Source organism: Entelurus aequoreus, linkage group LG17, assembly GCF_033978785.1.
Source record: "Entelurus aequoreus isolate RoL-2023_Sb linkage group LG17, RoL_Eaeq_v1.1, whole genome shotgun sequence".
Taxonomy (NCBI): Eukaryota; Metazoa; Chordata; class Actinopteri; order Syngnathiformes; family Syngnathidae; genus Entelurus; species Entelurus aequoreus.
The window spans coordinates 45,023,682-45,048,513 of record NC_084747.1 but is presented as its reverse complement, the minus strand read 5'-3'; the positions used below and the strand labels follow the sequence as shown (position 1 = coordinate 45,048,513).

The window sequence follows — 24,832 nt, the reverse complement described above, 5'->3', positions numbered from 1 at the left end:
TACTAGTGAGAATATACTTATTTAAGGGTATTTTTGGGTTCATTGAGGTTAGCTAATTTTACTTGTTTTGGAAAGTCTTGACAAGCCAAATGTTCTTGTTCTATTGGCAGATAATTTTGCTTAGTTCAAGTAAAATACCCCTAATTTTAGTTTTTTTTTTTCTTGTTTTTGAACACTGACTTTTTGCAGTGCATACTCTCCTGACACACACAGAGACCAGCCCTTTATCACCTTTAAGTCAAAGTCCCAGGAGAGGTTCTATGCATTGACTCCCTCTCCCCCGGTGCTTCTACAATCTGTTCATTCTTTACCTTTTCACATGTGAGTCACCTTGTCGCACAGAGACGGGCGAACACAAAGCAAAGTCGTGCAGTATGTCTGAGACCTGACATTCCTCCAAAAGGTTGAGTTCAGTGCTTCAGATGCCTTTATCACACAGATGAATCTATGAAAAAATGAAATCTTATTACATAGCGATTCCTCCTCCTTGCGTCTCACAGTATATAAAAGTAGTCCCATAGTCCTGCTTTGAATGTTTGCACGTTCCTTAACCCTGTAACACCCCTTGTTGTAAAATTACGTTACCTTTAACCATCCTAAAAAACAATCTTTTATATATTTTTTTAACCACATTTACATAGTCATTGGGTCCTATTGTTCAGTCTCACAAGGCTACTGGATTGTACATTTGTTTATAAGTCACGCCTTCCGGCCATGAACTCACACAACCTCTCAAGGTTTCCTTCGAACAACATCTATGTGTTTCATTGTACTGGCTTCATCAGATTCAAGTAAGTAAAATGTCTTTTATATTTTTTTTGGTTGTTATCACAATGTCTAGAGCAGGGGTCACCAACGCGGTGCCCGCGGGCACCAGGTAGCCCGTAAAGCCCAGATGAGTAGCCCGCTGGCCTGTTCTAAAAATAGCTCAAATAGCAGCACTTACCAGTGAGCTGCCTCTATTTTTTAAATTGTATTTATTTACTAGCAAGCTGGTCTCGCTTTGCTCGACATTTTTTAATTCTAAGAGAGACAAAACTCAAATAGAATTTGAAAATCCAAGAAAATATTTTAAAGACTTGGTCTTCACTTGTTTAAATACATTCATTTATTTCTTTACTTTGCTTCTTATAACTTTCAGAAAGACAATTTTAGAGAAAAAAATACAACCTTAAAAATGATTTTAGGATTTTTAAACACATATACCTATGCAATGCCAGGCTTCCCACTAACTGACATAGAAACAGATAACAGATTTGGTGTCCAGTTCCAAGTGTGACATGATTTATTTAAAAATTTGAGAGTTGACTTTTGTATTTTACATGAGTTATTATTTGTACAAACATGGTGCAAAGTAATTCATGATTTGTTAAAAAATGTTAGTGGCTAGCTAGTTAAAATGGGATATTGTGATTTCACAAGATTGTCTTAGAAGTGATCATTTGAAAATGTTCAATTTGAAAAATGTGCACTTAGAGAAATATAAAAATAAAGTGTTGCATATTGATATTTATCTGTTTCTATATATATTTATTGTGAGAAATCATTAAGATGATCAGTGTTTCCACAAAGATAAATATCATTAATTATTAATAATAACAGAGTTAAAGGTAAATTGAGCAAATTGGCTATTTCTGGCAATTTATTTAAGTGTGTATTAAACTGGTAGCCCTTCGAATTAATCAGTACCTAAGAAGTAGCTCTTGGTTTCAAAAAGGTTGGTGACCCCTGGTCTAGAGCATGTACATATGTAGTTATTGTGGAACAGATGCATCAAATTTCATTTAGAGCTTGTTATATAATTGTTGCAATTATACAACACTGGGTGAATGTGGTAGTCAAAATAGCTGGCTTGTTACAGTGGGCTCAAACAGGTTGTATTCCCTCCACTACATCACTGCCTGAAGTATTTTCTCTATACATGGATAGTATACATTCTACCCTTGTGTACGCAGCCCCTCAAATATATTATCAAAAATTATAAGTATGATGTATTATTAATTTCTCATTTAAAACGGAGAAGACTAATTACAGTGGCATGTTCACCGCCACCCGTTTGGCTCCGCAGCTGCCTTTCATGACATTATTTACCAAACAGCATCCCATAAGAGGGTGAAATCTATAACTGCAGCCCAAAGGTACTCATTAGGAGTCACAGCAACACATACACATACTACACATATACATTCACTGTACAAACACACACATATATATACTGAACATATACATTCACTGTACAAACACACATATACACATACTGTACATATACATTCACTGTTCAAACACACATACTGTATACACATACTGTACATATACATTCACTGTACACACATATACACATACTGTACATATACATTCACTGTACAAGCACACATATACACATACTGTACATATACAAGTACATATGCACACATACACTCATGCACATAATCCCGTTTCATCAAACATATATTAACGTTGTTGCCCTAGGGTAAACTGGGTATAACACATGGCACACTGACAAAGCTTAACCTATTGTTACTATAACAATCTACAAGGTTAATGTAGGTTGCTTCTCTTTCTTCCCCTCCATTTTTCTGCATTCTTTCGTATCTCAAGTTATCATTACGTATATGTATTGTTGCATTTGAACAATTGTATTGTTGATAATAAAGGTAAAGTATTGGTATTGTTTATTATCAATAGCACTACTTCTATTGGTATTCGTATTGCTCCATTTTTAGTGTAATAATGCTCATGGTCATTTTTGTATTTTTTATTAATTTTCGCTAACTGCTTATTTGCTATTACTTTTACCATCATATTTGTACATGTCGTATTTGCTGATGTTGCTCTGTTGTTGTTGTTGTTGTGTTTGCTGTTGTTGTTTTTGTCTCTCTGTCTAATCCCCCTCTTGTCCCCACAATTCCCCCCTCTGTCTTCCTTTTTCTCTCTTTCTATCCCCTCCTGCTCCGGCCCGGCTGCACCAAATGATAATATAAATACATTTAATAAAGTCAAAATACAAGTAAGGCAACAAGAGAAGTATTCTACGCTTCTCTTTTGTAAAGTAAATCTGAACAGCCGATATGGGCATTTACATCTGCTATATGATTTGCCCGAGAAGCTGGGCAGGACATTATTAAAAAAAAAATAAGAGAAAAATCAACAGTGCTGAGGTCACCAGCCGGCATGTGACTGGCTGCCATTAAAACCACTTTGCATACTCACAGCAGTAAACAAATTACCCGGCCGGGAATATTTTGCTTGATAAAAAAGGTTAAGTGACATGAGAGGTAGGCATCGGCAACACTAATCAATGATTTAGCACAGCCGTCGTGTGGAATTGATTTTTGATTATTTGCAGCTTCACTGCAAAAACTGAAATCTAAGTAAGATTAAATATCTCAAATAAGGGTGATATTTGCTTATTTTCTATCTGATAAGATAATTCTTTTCACTAAGCAGATTTTATGTTAGAGTGTTTTACTTTTTTTAAGTGTTTTGGTCCTAAATGATCTCAGTAAGTTATTACAGCTTTTTTTATGACATATATCGAGTAAAACATGCTTGAAACTAGAATATCAACTGTTGCAAAGCTGTGTCATCAACACTCACAAGCATAAAACTACTTTTTTAAAGTAATAATTTCTTATTTCAAGCATGAAAAAAAAAAAATCATGATTTTGACGCAATTTTGTCTCATAATTAAAACAAATGACAGCCAAATGGACTTTGCTGTTTTATTTTCAAAGAAAAAAAAAGAAAATACGTACTCATATAGTAGTACGGTTGTTATTAGTGAGAATATAGTTATTTTAAGGTATTTTTGGGTTCATTGAGGTTAGCTAATTTTACTTGTTTTGGAAAGTCTTGACAAGCCGAATTTTCTTGTTCTATTGGCAGATAATTTTGCTTAGTTCAAATAAAATACCCCTAATTTTTGTATTTTTTTTTCTTGTTTTTGAACACTGACTTTTTGCAGTGTTGGACAAATTGAAGGTGCACTAATTGATTCGGAGGTGCTCATGTGGTGTGTAACATGTTCAGCCTTGTCTTCCAGTGATAATGCAGCTTGATAATGACACTTCAGATACTAAGAAATGCTGATTATTTGCCATAATGGAGGTGATTATTATTAGCTTAAGGGAGCGGCTCCACACTGTGTATGGAGACACATAATTCGCTGCTACACTGCAAAAAGTCAGTGTTCAAAAACAAGAAAAAAAATACAAAAATTAGGGGTATTTTATTTGAACTAAGCAAAATTATCTGCCAATAGAACAAGAAAATTCGGCTTGTCAAGATTTTCCAAAACAAATAAAATTAGCTTACCTCTATGAACCCAAAAATACCTTAAAATAAGTATATTCTCACTAATAACAAGTGCACTTTTCTTGGTGTAAAAAAAAAAAGAGACCTTTTTGCTCAATATGTTGAAAAATATTCTTAAATGAAGTAAATGCTCGTGCCATTATCTTGACATATTGATATGCGCTCGGCATCATGATTTTTTTTTTCATGCTTGAAGTAAGAAATTATTACTTTAAAAAAGTAGTTATATACTTCTGAGTGTTGATGACACAGCTTTGCAACACTTGATATTCTAGTTTCAAGCATGTTTTACTCAATATAGGTCATAAAATCTCAGCAACAAGCTGTAATATCTTACTGAGATCATTTAGGACCAAAATCCTTAAAACAAGTAAAACACTCTAACATAAAATGTGCTTAGTGAGAAGAATTATCTTATCAGACAGAAAATAAGCAAATATCACCCTTATTTGAGATATTTCATCTTACTTAGATTTCAGTTTTTGCAGTGCAGCCGCTTGTCAGCCAGGGGACTAAAAATAAATACCGTATTTTTCGGGCCATAGGCTATACTTGTAGCAAAAGTGTATATTGTAGCGTCCCGGAAGAGTTAGTGCTGCAAGGGGTTCTGGGTATTTGTTCTGTTGTGTTTATGTTGTGTTACGGTGCGGATGTTCTCCCGAAATGTGTTTGTCATTCTTGTTTGGTGTGGGTTCACAGTGTGGCGCATATTTGTAACAGTGTTAAAGTTGTTTATACTGTGTGACCTGTATGGCTGTTGACCAAGTATGCATGCATTGCATTCACTTGTGTGTGTGAAAAGCCGTAGATATTAGCATTATCGGACATCCCTAGCTCAGATAGTTGTATAAATAAAAATCTAATTCTATGAAAGTTACATACAATTTGCCTTAAAACTGATCAAATTAAGTAATAAGCAACATGTACAGGATTGGTGCATTAAGGCATAAAAAAAAACTATGTTTTTGATCCTGATCCAAAACAACACACCATATTAAATCAGGTTTTTAGCACAGCATCACATTTTTGGTCCTTCTGTACAGAAGATGATTTTCTTTACCCAGCTTGGGAAGGATACTTTAGGAAAGCCTCTCATTAGTGAGGCACAAATCAGGTACGAGACATCTGCAGAGGAGTGAACCATGTAAGAAGACTGTATGCTACTCGGGCCAGATGGCAGCACTGATGAATCCCGCAGAGAGGGCTCGCACACGGTGAAATATGTCACGTATTAAAAGACTAAACTGTCAGGATTCAGTGGGATTTTTAAACACATTTAGCTTGGAGGCTCCGTTATTATGATTTATTGTTATTGACACACAAGCTAGCTACTGACGCACATCAAAGCGATGGGACCCATTATAATATCCAGTCAATCAGCTGCTGACGCTATTAACTGTCGTTCAAGCTGTGCCAACCACAATCTAGGATCATGAGGTTCTTTCTCAATCGACTTTATGTGGTCAAAAGTTTACATACACTTGTAAAGAACGTGATGTCATGGCTGTCTTGAGTTTCCAATCATTTCTACAACTCTTATTTTTTTGTGATAGAGTTTTTGGAGCACATAATTGTTGGTCACACAAAACATTCGTGAAGTTTGGTTCTTTTATGAATTTATTATGGGTCTACTGAAAATGTGACCAAATCTGCTGGGTCAAAAGTATACATACAGCAATGTTAATATTTGGTTACATGTCCCTTGGCAAGTTTCACTGCAATAAGGCGCTTTTGGTAGCCATCCACAAGCTTCTGGCAAGCTTCTGCTTGAATTTTTGACCACTCCTCTTGACAAAATTGGTGCAGTTCAGCTAAATTTGTTGGTTTTCTGACATGGACTTGTTTCTTCAGCATTGTCCACACAAGACTTTGGGAAGGCCAATCTAAAACCTAACCTGATTTAACCATTCCTTTACCACTTTTGACGTGTGTTTGGGGTCATTGTCCTGTTGGAACACCCAACTGCGCCCAAGATCCAACCTCCGGGCTGATGATTTTAGGTTGTCCTGGAGGTAATCCTTCTTTTTCATTGTCCCATTTACTCTCTGTAAAGCACCAGTTCCATTGGCAGCAAAACAGGCCCAGAGTATTATACTACCACCACCATGCTTGACGGTAGGGATTGGTGTTCCTGGGATTAAAGGCCTCACCTTTTCTCCTCCAAACATATTGCTGGGTATTGTGGCCAAACATCTAAATTGGACAATCTTTGTCCATGTGATCAGCAGGAAACTTTTGACGAGTAAAGGTGCTTCGGATTTGGTCTCTTCTTTGACTGGCAGTAGTCATCCCGATCAAAGTGATCACTGCAGACCCTGTGGTCGGCACGGCGCAGTACATCAACAGGAGTGTCGGCATCCATTTGTAGCACAGCTAGCCATAACTTCAGTGTGTCCGTGTTGAAGTAAGGTAGTCTATGAAAGCTGCGCGAAGAGTAGCGCAACATTTTGTTGCCACAGTTTGGAAATGCGCACTCACGAACCATTGTTTTACTTTTATCCTTTTCTATAAAACTAAACTAACAGTCTTCGGTAACTTAGTCCAATACAAAATCACTTCGGTCGTCTCTCTTCACCTCAGTCAGGTAACTGTTTTTCCACCGGTGTTTTGTCGCGAGTTATCGCGAGATTTCGGAACGAGATTTGTAGCGTGGTGAGATTTGGACACAGCTCACAACAAACAGCGATCTCCAGCTAAAGGTAGAGACATACGTTAATTTCTCCTTTCTAGTATGTTGTCGGACACTCATTGTAACTATCTGAGCCTGTCAGTGTGAAAAAAATGCATGTTTATAGGCCGAATTTTGACGAGAGCCAGTTGCCCTGTGTACGAGCGTTAGCTGGGCTGGAGGCTGCCTGCCCTGCTCAATACTGGCGCGACCTCAAAAAATGTTTTATCCAGCACTCACATATACAGAAAAAATTATGAAAACAGGGCCCAGGTTGAAAAAAACCGAAGTTTCCCTTTAAGGTGTCGCTTCTGGAGCAAAGACTTCCTTCTTGCATGGTAGCCTCTCAGTCCATGGCCATGCAAAACACGCTTGACTGTGGACACTGACCCCTGTGTTCCAGCAGCTTCCAATTCATTTCAGACCTGCTTTTTGGTGGTTCTCGTTTGACTCTTGATCATCCTGAACAATTTTCTCTCAGTAGCAGGTGATAGCTTGCGTTTTCTTCCTGATCGTGGCAGTGACCAAACTGTGCCATGCACTTCATACTTACGAACAGTTGCCTGCACAGTTGCTCTTGGGACCTTGAGCTGCTTTGAAATGGCTCCAAGTGACTTTCCTCACAATGATTCGTTTTTTCGGATCAGTGCTGAGTTCCTTTGACTTTCCCATTTATAACCAAGTCTAATGACTGCATCACATGAGCCCTATTTGAATGGGTTCAGAGAAGTTGTAGTAGAATTTCTGACCTTTGACCTATATTGCATGTCTAATAAGAATGTCCGCTCATTTTCAATTCTCTTCCATTTTGTGCCATTGAATGGACCAGTGGGACAAAGGTGAATATGGAGTTGTGCCAACCTGTCTACAGAATGTTTCGAATTTCCAAATATGACTAAGAGATACAAGGTTGTTTTGGAACAGACAAAACCAAAACAAATAAATTATGACGCACTAGATAAAAAAACAATGACGCACAAGAGACATATAAAAAATGGCAGAAGACCGGAACTCGACAGTGATTTTGGCTTGTGTGTGTCTTGTTTACTCCGGAGTAACATGTGGTCTGTCTGCACGGCCAACTTAATTCAACCTGCACTTCTGATAATGGGTAAATAAATTTGTTGTACTAAACTACTTTTGTTGCCTGTTTAAGCTTCGGACAATCCACTACACAAATTGGCGTCACGAACAGGATGGTTTAGAAGCTACAGGTCGACAGCCGCTCCCGCTCTCTCTGTCAGGCAGACAGTGTGTTGCACGCGCGCATCACAAGGTAAGCAGTTTGCTTTAAAGTGTAAACATTTTCTGCCTGGAGAGAGCCGGATCGATAAGACTAATTGCTGAATCTATTTTTGATAAAAGATAGGTTTAGTCAGGTTCTCCAAAAACAACCTGGAATGGGGTAAATTATGGTTGGATTGAGTTGTTTTATATGTGATTATTTGTCTGTGTGTTTGTTGAAAACTTGTGATTTCTTGTTTTTAACATAAGGGGATTGTTATTAGAATTTTGGTGGTTTGGAGTGTAGAAGCACAGACGATGTGAGACGAAAAATTTATTTTAACCTCTTCATCCTCTGTCGTTGCTGGCAGAGGATGCTTCTTTCTGCAAGTGCATCAGAATTAGCCAGAGTTGGACAAAGATAAATTTAAGGCAAGGTTTGCTAACTGGTGTGACATTTGGCCCATATAAAATTGATACGTCTGTGAAAGTGCGAGACACCTGTCTATGTGGAAACTGCAGCGGTCCCTAGTCCTTGTGACTCAGCGTGTAAAAAAGCCTCGTATTAGGTGACCATTCAGTGACTCCGGTAAAGGAGATCAACTGAGCCAAGTTGTCACAAATCTGTTTAATGGCTGCAGAATAGACAGGTGGCGTCTCGGGCTCCATATGGTAGAGCTTTGGCGAAACTTGGTGAAACTGTATGGGACTGACCAGACACGATGTCTGTAGGATTGGTGGGTGATTCCTAGTGGTCCTATGGCGCCTTAGGCCAGTGATCCGTGTTGGTCAGTTTGATAACGCAGATGCTGCTCCAATGAAACGGGTTAATCGCCGTTTTATGAGCAATGATGGAACCTGGTTTAGGTGATATTTTGTGACGGCCGATTCCACAAAAGCATGCGTGCATTAGTTGTTTATATTTGTCCGGACAATGGGGTGGTATTGTAATTTAACAATGTGTGTGTATAATGATGAATGCTGAAATGTGTGTGTATTGAGTGAGTCAGTTTATGTTGGTACATTTAGATATATGCGTAATTTAATAACTTTTGTGTAGCACCTGGTTTCTTATCTGGTTTAATTCCCCCCTTCCTTTTCTCCCCCCCTCTCGCAACCTCCCTTCACGTTTTTTCGCACCCCCGCTTCTTTTGCAAAAGCTGGGAAATTGTCCAAAATGTGTGTGATTGTGAGAAAATAGACAGAAAAGACATGAGTGAATGATCCATCCATATAATTATTTTCTTCCGCCTATCGAGAGGTTGGATCGCGGAGGCAGCAGCCTAAGCAGGGAAGCTCCCCCTCGTTGGCGCTGCGAGCAAATTCCAGTCATTTGAATTTGTTTTTAACTATACTGGTGATTGTGACTGTGCGATATTACAGTTGTTTTACACACTGAGATTTTGAGTACGGGAAAAAAGGCTCTGTGTGAGTGACTGTGTGACGCATATAAAGAAAAAAAAAAGGAGTCTCAGCTGGGAGACATTTTGAGATAAGAGTGTGTCAGAAGTGGCGAGGCTGTGTGAGTGTCAGCTGTACGAGGCATTGGGCCGAAGAGGTGTGACACTGTTAGCATAGCATTGAGCTAGGTTAGCATTAAGCTAGGTTAGCATTGAGTTAGCATAGCATTGGATTAGTTTAGCATTGAGCTAGGTTTAAAGAATAAATAAATAAATAAATAAAAAACTATATATAAATATATATAGTGGACAGCATGTAATGTTGCTGTATGTATACTTTTGACCCGGCAGATTGGGTCACATTTTCAGTAGACCCATAATAAATTCATAAAAGAACCAAACTTCATGAATGTTTTTTGTGACCAACAAGTATGTGCTCCAATCACCCTATCACAAAAAAATAAGAGTTGTACAAATGATTGGAAACTCAAGACAGCCATGACATTATGTTCTTCACACGTGTATGTAAACTTTTGACCACGACTGTACCTTATTATGAGCACACAGTAAAGTAAAAGAAGCACAATAGTTTGGAGTCGTCCCGACGGACGACACAAGGGCCAACAATTCCGCCACAACTACTTAGTGTCTACTCCCCCCCACCCCTACCCCCTCGTGGAAGATTACAACTGACAAGGCACTTTCCAATTTTAGAATGCAGACACTCATCAAGAGGAACAACTCTTACTATTCCCCGAACCCTTCCAGTGGCAGCACACAGCAACACATTTATCGTGTCAGACCACTTCTACTTGAGGTGTGTGCCGTTTGTCGTGGGCACTGCTGAAGGGTGTCGTTGACCTTTGACAACGTCTCCATTGCGTCTTTTCAGTTTGTTTTTACCCGTCGAGAAAGGGTTCACAAATAGTAGAAAAACTGCTCCTAACCAAAAGGGACACTCCAAACTGCAGTCCTTTGTTAGCACGTGGACTTGCTTATGTATTTTTAGTTGAGAACAGACACACTACAAAACATTGGCAAGTCAAACCAAGAATGTATCAGTGTGTTGTTTTTCTCTAATTACGGGAAACCAATCTGTTGGAGCCAAAATTCCTTATTTGTTTATATTGTTTTTGTTTTTATTTTCTGTAATTGATTGTTGGGTTCAGCATGATGAATTTCCTTTGCGGCAGATTGCTCCGCCCACTTCTTGTTAAGAACCAGGAAGTGTTGACAGGGAGGGGACTGTTGCCATGGTGCGGTTACCATGGTAGCCTCCTTTAAATTGGGTTCAGGTGTGAGCATGGGTAGGGCGATTGGAGGACAAACAGTTTTCGACCGTGAGCGTGGTCGTGGTCGTGTTCGTGTTTGTGACGTGACGTGTCGTGTCTTGCCGTGACAATGCTGTGACAATGTGCCATTCAAGGTTAGCATACTTTATGTTATATGACTTACATTTGATTTAATTTAGATAGCTGGAATAAACGGATTGTCATATCCAAACACAGTTCTACAGTACTGGACATTCTATCATTTACACGCGTCAAACTGGTCAACACAGTCGCCCTCGGTACCAGCCCAAAGGTAAGGGCTGTACATTAAGTCGAAAACTTTAGTCTTCATTCGTTTTGGAAAAGGCCTAAGTTTGAATGTCAGTAAGACACACAGTGGACACTTCATTAGGAACAGGAAGTAAATAGACTGCAAGCAGCGCGCAGTGTGTGCACCTGGAGCGCACACTGGGACGGTGTTCAGCCACAGGCCGGGCTGTTTCGCCTCCTTTGGACCAGGAGAAGAGCGGACGGGATCGTCGTTTGGAGCCAGGAGCAACGCAGCGACAGGCAGACGGAGGACGCCGTGCTGATCAAGACGGAGGACGTCGCGCTGATCGAACAACAGCCACGGCAGCCGCAGCCCTCGCCGTTTTGAGTGACAGCTGAGCAGCGCTGGGACACGCAACGCTGTTTGAAGTACTCTTTTCGAAGATATTGAACTCTTTTCGAAGAAACTCTTTTGAAGACAAGAACAAAGTAAAGGTATGTAGCGCGCTACACGGGTTAATAGATGGCCATATAATAGTGTGTGCACACAAAGACAGAAACAACAAATCCAATGCATTGGTGGTTAATATTCATTGTTATTTAACCCGTTCGTGGGTACATTTCTATGAGGTTTTGTGCATGATTGCAACCCGTTCGTGGGTACATTTCAATTACAAGGTGGTGTTTTATGATTCTTTGTGCAAGCCCGTTCGTGGGTGAGGTTTGATTTGAACAAATGCAAATTAATAATTGCGGGTTTTGATTTTTGGTGTTTTGACTGACATTAACAAGGTTTCCATATATTTGATTTGATTTTGAATTTGTGGGTTGTGTATAATCATGGATCCTGGAAAAGGCAAACATGATGCTTTGGAAATACATGATCATGCGTTAATGGAGGAGTTAAAGTTAACACATTCAATTGGTGACACAATTAAAGGTCAAATGGAACCCTCACAGGCTGAATTGTCAGAAATGACTGAAAATCAGTCACAGCCTGCAGACATGGAAAATCAGGTGGACACAAATCAAACATCTGCTGTAAAAAAACGCACAGTGAAAATGACACCAAAAGCTCTACTGATGAGAATTGAAACACTTCAGAAGGAGAGAAGATCCAAATTAAACAAGGCAAGCAACATGCAGAAACATATCATGGAGAGGATGGAAATTGGAGAGGACAAAATGGAAGTGCAATCGTCTTTCACCAAATATCTCAATGTTGTAAAGGAAGCTGCAAGTGCACACCAATCCCTCCTACCAATTCTACCTACAGAGGACCAAATCAAAAACGACATATGGTACAAAGCCAAATTGATCAATGTACATGAATTTATTGAGCATGTTAACACCTGGATGAGAACACCAACCCTGGAAAATATTGAGGATTTGGAAAACGAAATTAATCCAAATGACAGCATTTCTAATGTTATAAGTCACAAATCACATGGGAGTCACACACACTCTGGTTCTAGTCGGTCAAGCACCTCCTCAGCACGCAGACAGGCAGAGGCCGAAAGGGCTGCCCTCGCTGTCCGCTCTGCAGCTCTAAAGGAAAAACATGCATTGGAAGAGGATGAGGAAAGGATAAAAAGGAAATTGGAAGAGGAGAGGGAAAGAATCAGAAAGAAAAAGGAAAAGATGGATCTGGATGCTCAATTGGCAGCTGCTGATGCGAAATTAGCAGTTTTAAAAGCTCCCAGCCTTCATGCTTCCTCCCATACAGCATCTGATGGCATGAGCTCCTACTTACAGAGAACCAAGGAACCACCAGTCACTCTCAACCCCCAGGCTACAGCACCAGTCACTCTCAACCCCCAGGCTAAGGACTATCAACCCCTCACACAGCAGCAGTCAAGCCAAGCTTCACCACCACCACCTCCACCACAGTCTATTCACCATCCATCTGAGCAACAACAAATAACAGCATGGCAACTACAATATAGGACACCACTTCTCATTCAACCACCCACCTTTTGGCAAGAGCAACAGTCCATGCTTTCACACCCTAAACCCATACAGGTACAACTGCAACCACCACCTTCTTTATCAAAACAGCAGCAGGTCTCTTGGAATACAGTGCAGGACCACAGCCCTACAACCCACATGGACCCCCCTGTACAGCAAACTAACATTTCCCCTCCAACCAATGGTAACCCTACTGTAATTGATTTATTGCACAGGCAAAATGAGATTGCAACATTGCAAATGTCGTTGCAAACTTCTCATCTACTCCCACCAAGGGAGATTCCCTATTTTGATGGTGATCCATTACGGTACAGAACCTTTGTCAGAGCATTTGTGCAATGTATTGAGAAAAACGCAAGCAACAAAGGAGACTGTTTGTACTATCTGGAAATGTACACTAGGGGTCAACCTAAAGAACTGGTACGTAGCTGTCAACACATGCCCCCAGAAAGAGGCTATGAGATGGCAAAGTTTTTATTGGAAAAACACTTTGGTGACCAATACCAGATAACAGCAGCTTACATGGAGAAAGTGTTCAACTGGCCTGTGGTGAAGTCTGAAGATGTACGAGCTCTGCAAGCCTACTCACTGTACCTTCGAGAATGTTGCACTGCCATGGAAAACGTGCAGTATATGCAGGAACTTAATATGTCCGCTCACATGAAAACTGTAATCTTCAAGCTGCCGTACAAGCTGCGAGAAAGCTGGAGAGTCTCTGCATGCAACATCATGGAAAACCACCATCGCAGACCTCAGTTCACAGACATTGTTGCATTTATTGAGCGACAGGTGAAAATTCTCTCAGACCCAGTCTTTGGAGACATCCAGAATGCACCACAAAGTACAGGAAGTAACCCTGTAAAAGGAATGAAATCACAAGGTAAACCCAAATTCCAAGGTAGCAGTTTTGCCACAACCATTAAAATCGAAACCCCTGATGCGGAAAATAAAACCAGATTCAAACCTGCTCCAAAGCAAAGTGCACCTGCTCATACCACAAACGCCTGTCTTTGCTGCTTTAAAAATCATGCTCTTGACCAGTGTCCTCATATGGAGGAGAAGACCCACAGAGAGAAGTTAACTTTCATAAGACAGAAAGGAATCTGTTTTGGGTGTCTTCATGTTGGACATCTTAGCAGGCATTGTGATAAGCGCTTGACCTGCAAGATATGCAAGCAAAATCATCCAAGTCTGCTTCATATTGGTCAGAAGGAAAGAGCAAGCAACATAATTCCAAACCAAAATAAGGCAAGGGGACCATCTGTGAGTAATGCACAAATATCGCTGCAAACATGTGAACAAACGGGGGCTGGAAATGGAATTCTGTCAATTCTGCCTGTACAGATAAAGTCCAGCAAAGAACACCCAGTCATAAAAACCTATGCATTCTTGGATCCGGGCAGCACAGACACATTCTGTTCTGAAAATTTGATGACCAAGCTCAACTTGAAAGGAAGAAAAACTAAAATCAATCTCCTAACCATGGGCCCAAAAACATCAGTTTCCAGTTACATGCTGACAGACTTAAAGATTTCAAGCCTTACTGGGCAACAGTTCTACGATCTTCCCAAGGTCTACACCCAAAAAAGGATGCCCGTAACTACAAACAACCTCATCAATGAAGAGGAGTTGGCTAAATGGCCATACTTGGATGGCGTCACTCTTCCTCGTATTCAAGCCGATGTAGAGCTAGTGATTGGGACCAACGCATCGAAACTGCTTGAACCCTGGGAAGTGGTGAACAGTCATGGAAATGGACCATATGCCGTTAAGACCCTATTGGGGTGGGTCATCAATGGCAATCCTGATTACAGTAAGAAGAGGAGTAAGATTGGCTGCTCCACTACTACTGTCAACAGGATCTCCATAACAAAGCAAGAGGAGCTGCTGCACAATCAATACAACCATGATATACACGACAGGTCATCAGAATACCAAGAAGACATTTCTAGAGATGACATGAAGTTCATGAAGGTCATGACTGATACGTGCAAGCTTCAAAATGGACGCTACACTTTGGAATTTCCCTTTAAAAAGGATGATGTGTCTTTGCCCAACAAACAGTGCACTGCTAGGCAACGCATACTTAATCGGAAAAGGAGGGAAAGATGCAAAACATCTGATGTCACCCAATGGCGGTACATTAATACCACTCGAATTCCTGCAGACAAAGCCTCAAGAGGAGTTGAAGTGGATCAGGAAATGTTTCGGAAGAAACAGAGGAAGAATGGCCAGCTGATATGTTGGAGTATGGGATCGCAGCGGAGGACCCTGAGAGGTCAGTCGCCTGGATCCTGAAAATGACTCTATTGGAGATGAGTCAAACGAGGAAATCACTAAGTGACAAAGTGGATCAGGAAATGATGCGGATTAAAGCTGCACTAAAAAAGAAGACAAGTCCAAAACATCTCTGACCTATGCTGGAAACGCTGGTTAAGAGAGTATTTACCTTTGCTACAGGAGCGGCAGAGGTGGAGCGAACAGAGAAGAAGTCTCATCCCAAAATGACATTTTGTACTGATCGCAGACAACGCCGCTCCACGTGGCTCTTGGTTACTTGGAAGAGTCACGGAGACTTATCCAGATAAAAAAGCATTGGTGTGTTCTGCTAAAATCAAAACTGAAAAAAACTCTAACTCAAAGATGGTTATTTGTTTATATTTATGGCTCCATTTTTATTTATTTTGAATTGTTCATGGCATCCTGCCCTTCTCAATTGGGGGCCGGAGTGTTGGAGCCAAAATTCCTTATTTGTTTATATTGTTTTTGTTTTTATTTTCTGTAATTGATTGTTGGGTTCAGCATGATGAATTTCCTTTGCGGCAGATTGCTCCGCCCACTTCTTGTTAAGAACCAGGAAGTGTTGACAGGGAGGGGACTGTTGCCATGGTGCGGTTACCATGGTAGCCTCCTTTAAATTGGGTTCAGGTGTGAGCATGGGTAGGGCGATTGGAGGACAAACAGTTTTCGACCGTGAGCGTGGTCGTGGTCGTGTTCGTGTTTGTGACGTGACGTGTCGTGTCTTGCCGTGACAATGCTGTGACAATGTGCCATTCAAGGTTAGCATACTTTATGTTATATAACTTACATTTGATTTAATTTAGATAGCTGGAATAAACGGATTGTCATATCCAAACACAGTTCTACAGTACTGGACATTCTATCATTTACACGCGTCAAACTGGTCAACACAGTCGCCCTCGGTACCAGCCCAAAGGTAAGGGCTGTACATTTTGAAAGCAATTGCTTTACAGTGTCCATTTCCTTTTCTCTACAATGGCATGCTAAATAGTTTTGCTTAGTAGTAGCAAATTTCATGTTACGGTTACCGTATTTTTCGGACTATAAGTCGCAGTTTTTTTCATAGTTTGGCCGGGGGTGCGACTTTTTTATTAACACATTACCGTAAAATATCAAATAATATTATTTAGCTCATTCACGTAAGAGACTAGACGTACAAGATTTCATGGGATTTAGCGATTAGGAGTGACAGATTGTTTGGTAAACGTATAGCATGTTCTATATGTTATAGTTATTTGAATGACTCTTACCATAATATGTTACGTTAACATACCAGGCACGTTCTCAGTTGGTTATTTATGCGTCATATAACGTTCACTTATTCAGCCTGTTGTTCACTATTCTTTATTTACTTTAAATTGCCTTTCAAATGTCTATTCTTAGTGTTGGGTTTTATCAAATAAATTTCCCCAAAAAATGCGACTTAAACTCCAGTGCGACTTATATATGTTTTTTCCCTTCTTTATTATGCATTTTCGGCAGGTGCGACTTATACTCCGAAAAATACGGTATGTTGACCAAATTCATCACGGTTATCATTATTCTCGTGGAATGGTTGAATGCACACTTATACACACATTAAAAGGTTTTTAATCTTAAAAGGGAACTGCTCTTCTGGGGGAGAATTTTGCCTATCATTCACAATATTTATGTAAGGCAAACAAACATATGCATTCTAAATAGTAAATAAATGCAATCTTAAGTCCGCTTACAATGAAGCCTATGGGAATCGCTCTATTCTGCCTACAATGCTCCTAAAAACAAACAAAAAAAACACCTCCATTGAGAGTTTATATACATGCTGTAAGTATACAGGTATATGTAATGTAGTAAAAACGCATCACATTGTTGGTTTTACTACACTACAGACTTCATGAGAGCCAACAAACATAATAAAACATCACTTACAGTACAATGTTTGCTGCCATTAGGATGCCGACTGATAGAATATTGTTATAGCCCTGTTTGGATGACTCATAATCCTCACGAAAAAAATGGGGGTAGAACCAAGCGTCGTTCCATGTCGTTCTCGCCAATTTCCAGGTCTAAATTGGATGCCAAAGCTGACTAACTTGTCGGAATACATCCTCATCCTTCTACTATCCAGGTAAGAGGCATGATTTACGATCTAAACTTAGACTTCCTTTTTATTGTCTTTCAAATTTGAACTTTACAGTACAGATAAGAACAACATTTTGTTGCATTAGCTCATGGTAGTGCAGGATAAAAAAGCAATAAGGTGCAGATATAAATAAATAGATTACTGTACGGATAAATATATTGCACTTTTGCATATGCATCCAGATTTATGGATGTATGTTATATTGTCTTTATATTCCAGTGAGTTAATCCGTTTTTGGGGGGAATTGAGGGGATTATTATGATGCGTTCAAGAGTCTTACGGCCTGAGGGAAGAAGCTGTTACAGAACCTGGAGGTTCTGCTTCGGAGGCTGCGGAACCTCTTTCTAGAGTCCAGCAGTGAAAACAGTCCTTGGTGGGGGTGGGAGGAGTCTCTGCAGATTTTCTGAGCCCTGGTCAGGCAGCGGCTTTTTGCGATCTCCTGGATAGGAGAAAGAGGAGTCCTGATGATCTTTTCCGCCGTCCTCACCACACTCTGCAGAGACTTCCAGTCTGAGGCACTGCAGGCTCCAGTCCAGACAGAGATGCAGTTGGTCAGTAGGCTCTCTATAGTGCCTCTGTAGAATGTGGTGAGAATGGGTGGAGGGAGCTGTGCTCTTTTCATCCGACATAGATGAGGAATGACTCATAATCCCCACGAAAAAAATGGGGGTAGAACCGAGCGTCGTTTCGTGTCGTTCTCACCAATTTCCAGGTCTAAATTGGATGCCAAAGTTGACTAACTCGTTGGAATACATCCTCATCCTTCTACTATCCAGGTAAGAGGCGTGATTTATGATCTAGAATAAACTTCCACGAGCAAGGAAGCAGCATACCAGTCGATCGTGTCGATATTGGCAAACAAACTTGTGATCACGGCACCGCTTTAAATAGTTTGTCTGCGTTAGCACTTATAATAACAATATCACTGGTTAATATTCAAGTCACAAAATGTAAATGGAGTATTGTTGGCAGTTTTTGGATGGTTATTTAGCAGGTTTTATGGGCGGAATTAAGGATATCCCATTGGCTCTGTGGTAAGCGGACTTTTATTTACGAGTGAGAATGCATAAAAATGCAAAATACATCCGTAGTCATGTCTTTCACAATGATTGTGAACAATAGGCAAAATTTCCCCCAAAAAGTGCAGTTCCCCTTTAAGTTATTTTTTTTGTAAATAACTCAAATAAATAGACACACTGTTTGAAAACCTACCATTTTGGATTTTGTGTTCCTTATGCTTCACTCATAGTGTTTTAGTCTTAGTATTGTATCTGTTTAATGGCTAAGCTTTTATTGATTTAAATAATGTATTGTAGTGTATAATTTGTATTTAAGATTTAATTCAATGAAAAGGGTGCAAAAAATAAAATATTATTTATTATTTCTGGCGGGCGTTTTGGCGTCCTACTCTGTTCAGCAAGCTTTGTACGAATCTTAAAAATACCACTGTCTCGTTTTATAAATTGATCATTCTGAGCTTAGAGCGTGCAGCTTGTAGGTTCAATGTGCACAATTGAATAGCTTACTGTAGTTGCTCAGACAGCAATGTGTTTGTACTGTATAAATTTAGATTAGGGTGTGGGGGGAGGTGTGGCCAGCGCGCTTGCAGGAGAAAAGATCACCGCCGCTGTCCATGGTGCTGAGGACGAGCACCATCGGGTATGGGCGGGGCATGTGCTGACGGCGAGACACAGCTGGCAGGTGATTAGATTGGTACGTGGATTAACACCTTGTACGTGGTAATCTAATCACCTGTTGTCTTTAACAGTAGCAGTCGGGAGCAGAGAAGGGGAGAGACTTGGAGAGCATGAGACAAAGGAGGACTGAAAAGTCGTGTGTCATGCAAGTGCTTGAGAGAAAAATAAAACCTATTGTTAAATCCGAACACCGGTATCCCGCTGACGTGTGTGATTCACCCACCCCACTAGAAGGAGACTTCTACACAGGGTATATCATTTTTTAATTGGAAAATATGATCATGTATCTCGTTGTTGCATTTAAGCTCGACATTTAAGATAGTTAGTCTGTGAGTCTATTGAATCCCAAATAGAAACATGAGTTCACATCCCTACAGTTCGTTGAAGTATGGTACAAGGGATGTAACGCTATCAAAATGTCATATTGTTATTATTCTCACTCAAAAAGTATGAATACAAACAATGAAATATTTCAACCATATTTTATTTAAGAAATAATATAAAACAAATAGACACCAGAGTGCAAAAAAAAAAATCGATTCACATTCAAATCGCGACTCTTAGTGATTAAGAAAACGATTCATAATTTTGAAAGTCTATTAAGAAAACAATGATTTATATATATAAAAGTGTTGACCCGATACCAATATTTTTGTACCGGTGCCCGTATTTCGATACTTTTGATACGTTTCTAAATAAAGGGGACCACAAAAAATTGCATTATAAGTAAAGGTAAGGTAAATACAAAACACAAAACCAGTGAAGTTGGCACGTTGTGTAAATCGTAAATAAAACAGAATACAATGATTTGCAAATCCTTTTCAACTTATATTCAATTGAATAGACTGTAAAGACAATATATTTATCGTTCGAACTGGAAAACGTTATTTTTTGCAAATATTAGCTCATTTGGAATTTGATGCCTGCAATGTGTAGAATAAAAATTAAAATACAACATTTCTGTCAACGAAGATTTGCCTCAGCCTTTGATAGTAGGCTAATATAGCTAATATTGACACTTACATCATGTGTTGTCTTCATTACAAGACTTATATAAGACTTTTAGAGTAATTTTGATAGAAGGCTAATATAGCTAATATAGACACTTACATCATGTGTTTCCTTCACTATAACACTTATATAAGACTTTTAATTTTGTCCGGCTCCAGACAGATTTTTGTTACGTATTTTTGGTCCAATATGGCTCTTTCAACATTTTAGGTTGCCAACCCCTGCCTCAACCCTGCCTTGATTGATTGATTGATTGATTGATTGAAACTTTTATTAGTAGATTGCACAGTACAGTACATATTCCGTACAATTAAACACCAAATGGTAACACCCAAATAAGTTTTTCAACTTGTTTAAGTCGGGGTCCACGTAAATCAATTCATGGTACAAATATATACTATCAGCATAATACAGTCATCTCACAAGTTAACCATCAGAGTATATACATTTAATTATTTACAATCCAGGGGGTGGCATGTGGGGGGGGGGGGGGGGGCGGGGGGGATTAGGTTTGGTTGATATCAGCACTTCAGTCATCAACAGTTGCATCATCTGAGAAATGGACATTGAAACAGTGTAGGTCTGACTTGGTAGGATATGTACAGCGAGCAGTGAACATTGAAATCCTTGAAATAAGGATGGGCGATAAAAGGATAAATATGTATATTACAAAATACTATTTTCCACCCTAGAAATACGAGACAATTTGGATAGAGGGACGGAATGACCTCTTTAGTTAGCCTCGGCGAGTCCGTAACAAACTCAGCGAGTTCAGAGTGACTGGACTCGGTGGAAAGAGACAACTTGGTCATGAGACATGCAAACTTTATTATAGCTTTATTATAGTTGGTCTTCAACCTACTCAGTGGCCTAGTGGTTAGAGTGTCCGCCCTGAGATCGGTAGGTAGTAAGTTCAAATCCCGGCCGAGTCATACCAAAGACTATAAAAAAGGGACCCATTAACTCCCTGCTTGGCGCTCAGCATCAAGGGTTGGAATTGGTGGTTAAATCACCAAAAATGATTCCCGGGCACGGTCACCGCTGCTGCTCACTGTTCCCCTCAAACTCCCAGGGGGTGATCAAGGGTGATGCGGCAAATGCAGAGAATAGTTTTCGCCACACGTAGTGTGTGTGTGATAATCATTGGTACTTTAACTTTAACTAACTTTCAGCTTTAGCAGTATACATTTGTGAAGTTTGTCCAAATCCGAAGTGCGTATTCACCTACTGTTTTCTAACTAGACTTAACCCACTTCCACCTTTATTCCAGCCCTCAGGCACATGTCAAAGTTCACAAAGGCCCCCAACATATTTGTCTACGGCTTTGCCTGTAACACTGGTGTTTGGGTTCTTCGGAAAAGTGTTTGCTTGGTTAGTTAAGTTTTGTTTAAATATACAGTATGCACTAGTGTTGTCCCGATACCAATATTTTGGTACCGGTGCCAAAAGTAATTTGGTACTTTTCTAAATAAAGGGGATGCCATTAAAAATGTCATTATTGTCTTTATTTTAACAAACAATCTTAGGGTACATTAAACATATGTTTCTTATTGCAAGTTTGTCCTTAAATAAAATAGTGAACATAGAAGACAACTTGTCGTTTATCAGTAAGTAAGCAAACAGACTCCTAATTTAGCTGCTGACATATGCAGTAACATATTGTGTCATTTATCATTCTATTATTTTGTCAACATTATTAAGGACAAGTGGTAGAAAATGAATTACTAATCTACTTGTTCATTTACTGTTAATATCTGCTTACTTTTTCGTTTAACATGTTCTATCTACACTTCTGTTAAAATGTAAGCCTAGTGGGTCCACCCTGAGATCGGTAGGTCGTGAGTTCAAATCCTGGGCCGAGTCATACCGAAGACTATAAAATTGGGACCCCCTGCTTGGCACTCAGCATCAAGGGTTGGAATGGGGGGTTAAATCACCAAAAATAATTCCCGGGCGCGGCCACCGCTGCTGCTCATTGCTCCCCTCACCTCCCATGGGTCAAATGCATAGAATAATTTCGCCACACCTAGTGTGTGTGTGACAATCATTGGTACTTTAACTTTAACTTAATAATCACTTATTCTTCTGTTGTTTGATACTTCACATTAGTTTTGGATGATATCACACATTTAGGTATCGATCCGATACCAAGTAGTTACAGGATCATACATTGGTCATATTCAAAGTCCTCATGTGTCCAGGGACATATTTCCTGAGTTTATAAACATGATATTCATTTTTAAAAAAAACAAAAGAAGATTTTGTGATGCTAAAAAACATTGATGTAATCATAGTAACATCTACTAGATATGCTATTGTACTTGGTATCATTACAGTGGATGTCAGGTGTAGATCCACCGATGGCGTTTGTTTATTTTGAGTGCTCATGGTCAAATTTATTATTGATCTCGTGCCGTCTCGCGGGCCAAATTAAAGACGTCGGCGGTCCACATTTGGCCTGAGGGGCCGTAGTTTGGACACCTCTGCTCTATTTTCTTCTAAAATATTTATTTTGGGGGATTTATTCCTTATTCAGATCTTATTGCGGAGGTCCATGCTGTGCCTTTCTCTTGCCTTCCTCGTGCTCATCCAATCCCCACTCAGAAATCAGCATGGACACCTTCATTGCCGTACAGAAAGTCGGATTATTAAAAAAATGCACATTTCTTCCATCCCGGATGTTGCAAAAGACAGACGAGCCACAGGTTGCCAACCCCGAAACTAAGGTAAACGAACCGCCATCCTGCAGACTGCTATCTATTGTATTGGATTGTACAGTCGTACCCTTCCCTTTCATCCAGTGTCATCCATTGTCACACCCAAAGAACATTCTTTTGAAATAAAAGACGAGCACACTTTGACGAGCACAACATAGCACACTGTACTTTTTGTTCCTACAAAACTAAACTAGAAGAAAGCTTCAAAACTAAAAACCAAAACCAAAAAAAACATGCTCCCATACTTTCAAAGGTTCATGAGATGAAACAGGCTATGCTCTCAAGCGATAGGCGCAAGGTACATAAATCACAATAATCACAGTGAGTGAAAGTACAGTTACCTCTGCAATCAGCCGAGAATACCGTATGTTGCCTTGTTCTGACTTCCAATTTAAAATGTATGGCTCAGGCAACTGCTTGTTGTAGAAAAGGTTGCACTAGTGGTATGAGGGCTTTCTGATTGCCTTGCAGCCCACTGCCTCTAAGTACAGCAGCGTGGACAAGCGTGCACAGTTTTGGAATTGAAGAATATTTTAGAATGAGCAGCTGTAAAAGGCATGTCACATTGAAGGCATCAGTCAGAACGAGGGTCTCGTCTATTTACAAGTGCAGAGGTTCATTTGTGCCTCTGTTACGAAAGCTTTTTTTTGGACGCTGAATTTATATAACTGCATTTTTTTACATTTGAATTGTGCAGACAATTTCATTGAAAGAAATTCGGCGTTTTCACATTAAGTGTTTTAAAATTCAGTGTATAAAAAAATTCAGTGTTAAAAAAATTCAATGTAAAAAATTGTTTGTACTGTATATACAAATTCAGTGTAAAAAGAATTCAGTGTTGAAAAATGCAAAAAGTAAGGCTCACTTCCAGTAAATGAAGGCTGAAGCGATCGATCCTGTCTCAGAACCAGCCAATGAGGTGTCAAGGTTAGAGTGTCCGCCCTGAGATCTGTAGGTTGTGAGTTCAAACCCCAGCCGAGTCATACCAAAGACTATAATAAAACAGTTTCTATCCTAGAGCTGTTATTGCCCTAAACTCTGCACTTACCTGAACACACACCACTTTATTACTTGCTTACCTCTGATAAAGATCTACTGTGCAATATGTTTTTTTAACATTTTATTATGTTTTTAAATTTTAAATTGTTTTATTATTGTTGTTGTCTTAAGACTATTTTATGTAGGTTTGTTTTAAAAGCACTGAGCTGGATTGCTGTCCAATTTCGTTGTTTCCATACAATGACAATAAAGGTGTTCTGATTCTGATAAAAAATGGGAGCCATTACCTCCCTGTTCGGCACTCAGCATCAAGGGTTGGAATTGGGGGTTAAATCACCAAAAATTATTCACGGGCGTGGCCACCGCTGCTGCTCACTGCTCCTCCCACCTCAAAGGGTGTGAACAAGGGGATGGGTCAAATGCAGAGGACAAATTTTACCACACCTAGTGTGTGTGTGAATATCATTGGTACTTTAACTTTAACTTAACACAGGTCTTGCAAAACAGAATAAACAAGGCAGTTAACTGGGTTACATTGGCATAATACAACATATTAAACACTTCAATGCGGCCCACTAGATGTTTTCAAACGCTATACAATGATTGCAATGGTTAAAATCTGCACTTTTGAATGACAGTGGTGTGCTGATTCATGCAGACAAGGCAAGGGGCAGAGTGGGCGGGGCAGCGACAAGCCTGAGACCGGTCGAAAGACCACAGAACTTTCCTCCAGAAGGTCCTATCTTTGTCCATGTGATGTCAGATGAAACAAAAATTTTGCTGTTTGGCCACAATACCCAGCAATATGTTTGGAGGCGAAAAGGGGAGGCCTTTAAACCCAGGAACACCACACCTACTGTCAAGCATGGT

General features: G+C 39.8%; 1 protein-coding gene and 1 long non-coding RNA gene across 2 annotated transcripts in view; one reads left to right on the top strand and one right to left on the bottom strand.

Moving 5' to 3' along the window:
- LOC133632926 (uncharacterized) overlaps positions 1-24,832 on the top strand; it is a 108,054-nt gene that overhangs the window by 1,880 nt on the left and 81,342 nt on the right. The window contains exon 2 of the long non-coding RNA XR_009821735.1: positions 8,139-8,258. This is a non-coding gene — a long non-coding RNA (uncharacterized LOC133632926). The remainder of the gene's footprint in view (positions 1-8,138; positions 8,259-24,832) is intronic.
- pde4d (phosphodiesterase 4D, cAMP-specific) overlaps positions 1-24,832 on the bottom strand; it is a 422,736-nt gene that overhangs the window by 320,763 nt on the left and 77,141 nt on the right. The gene's annotated exons all lie outside the window — the stretch shown is intronic.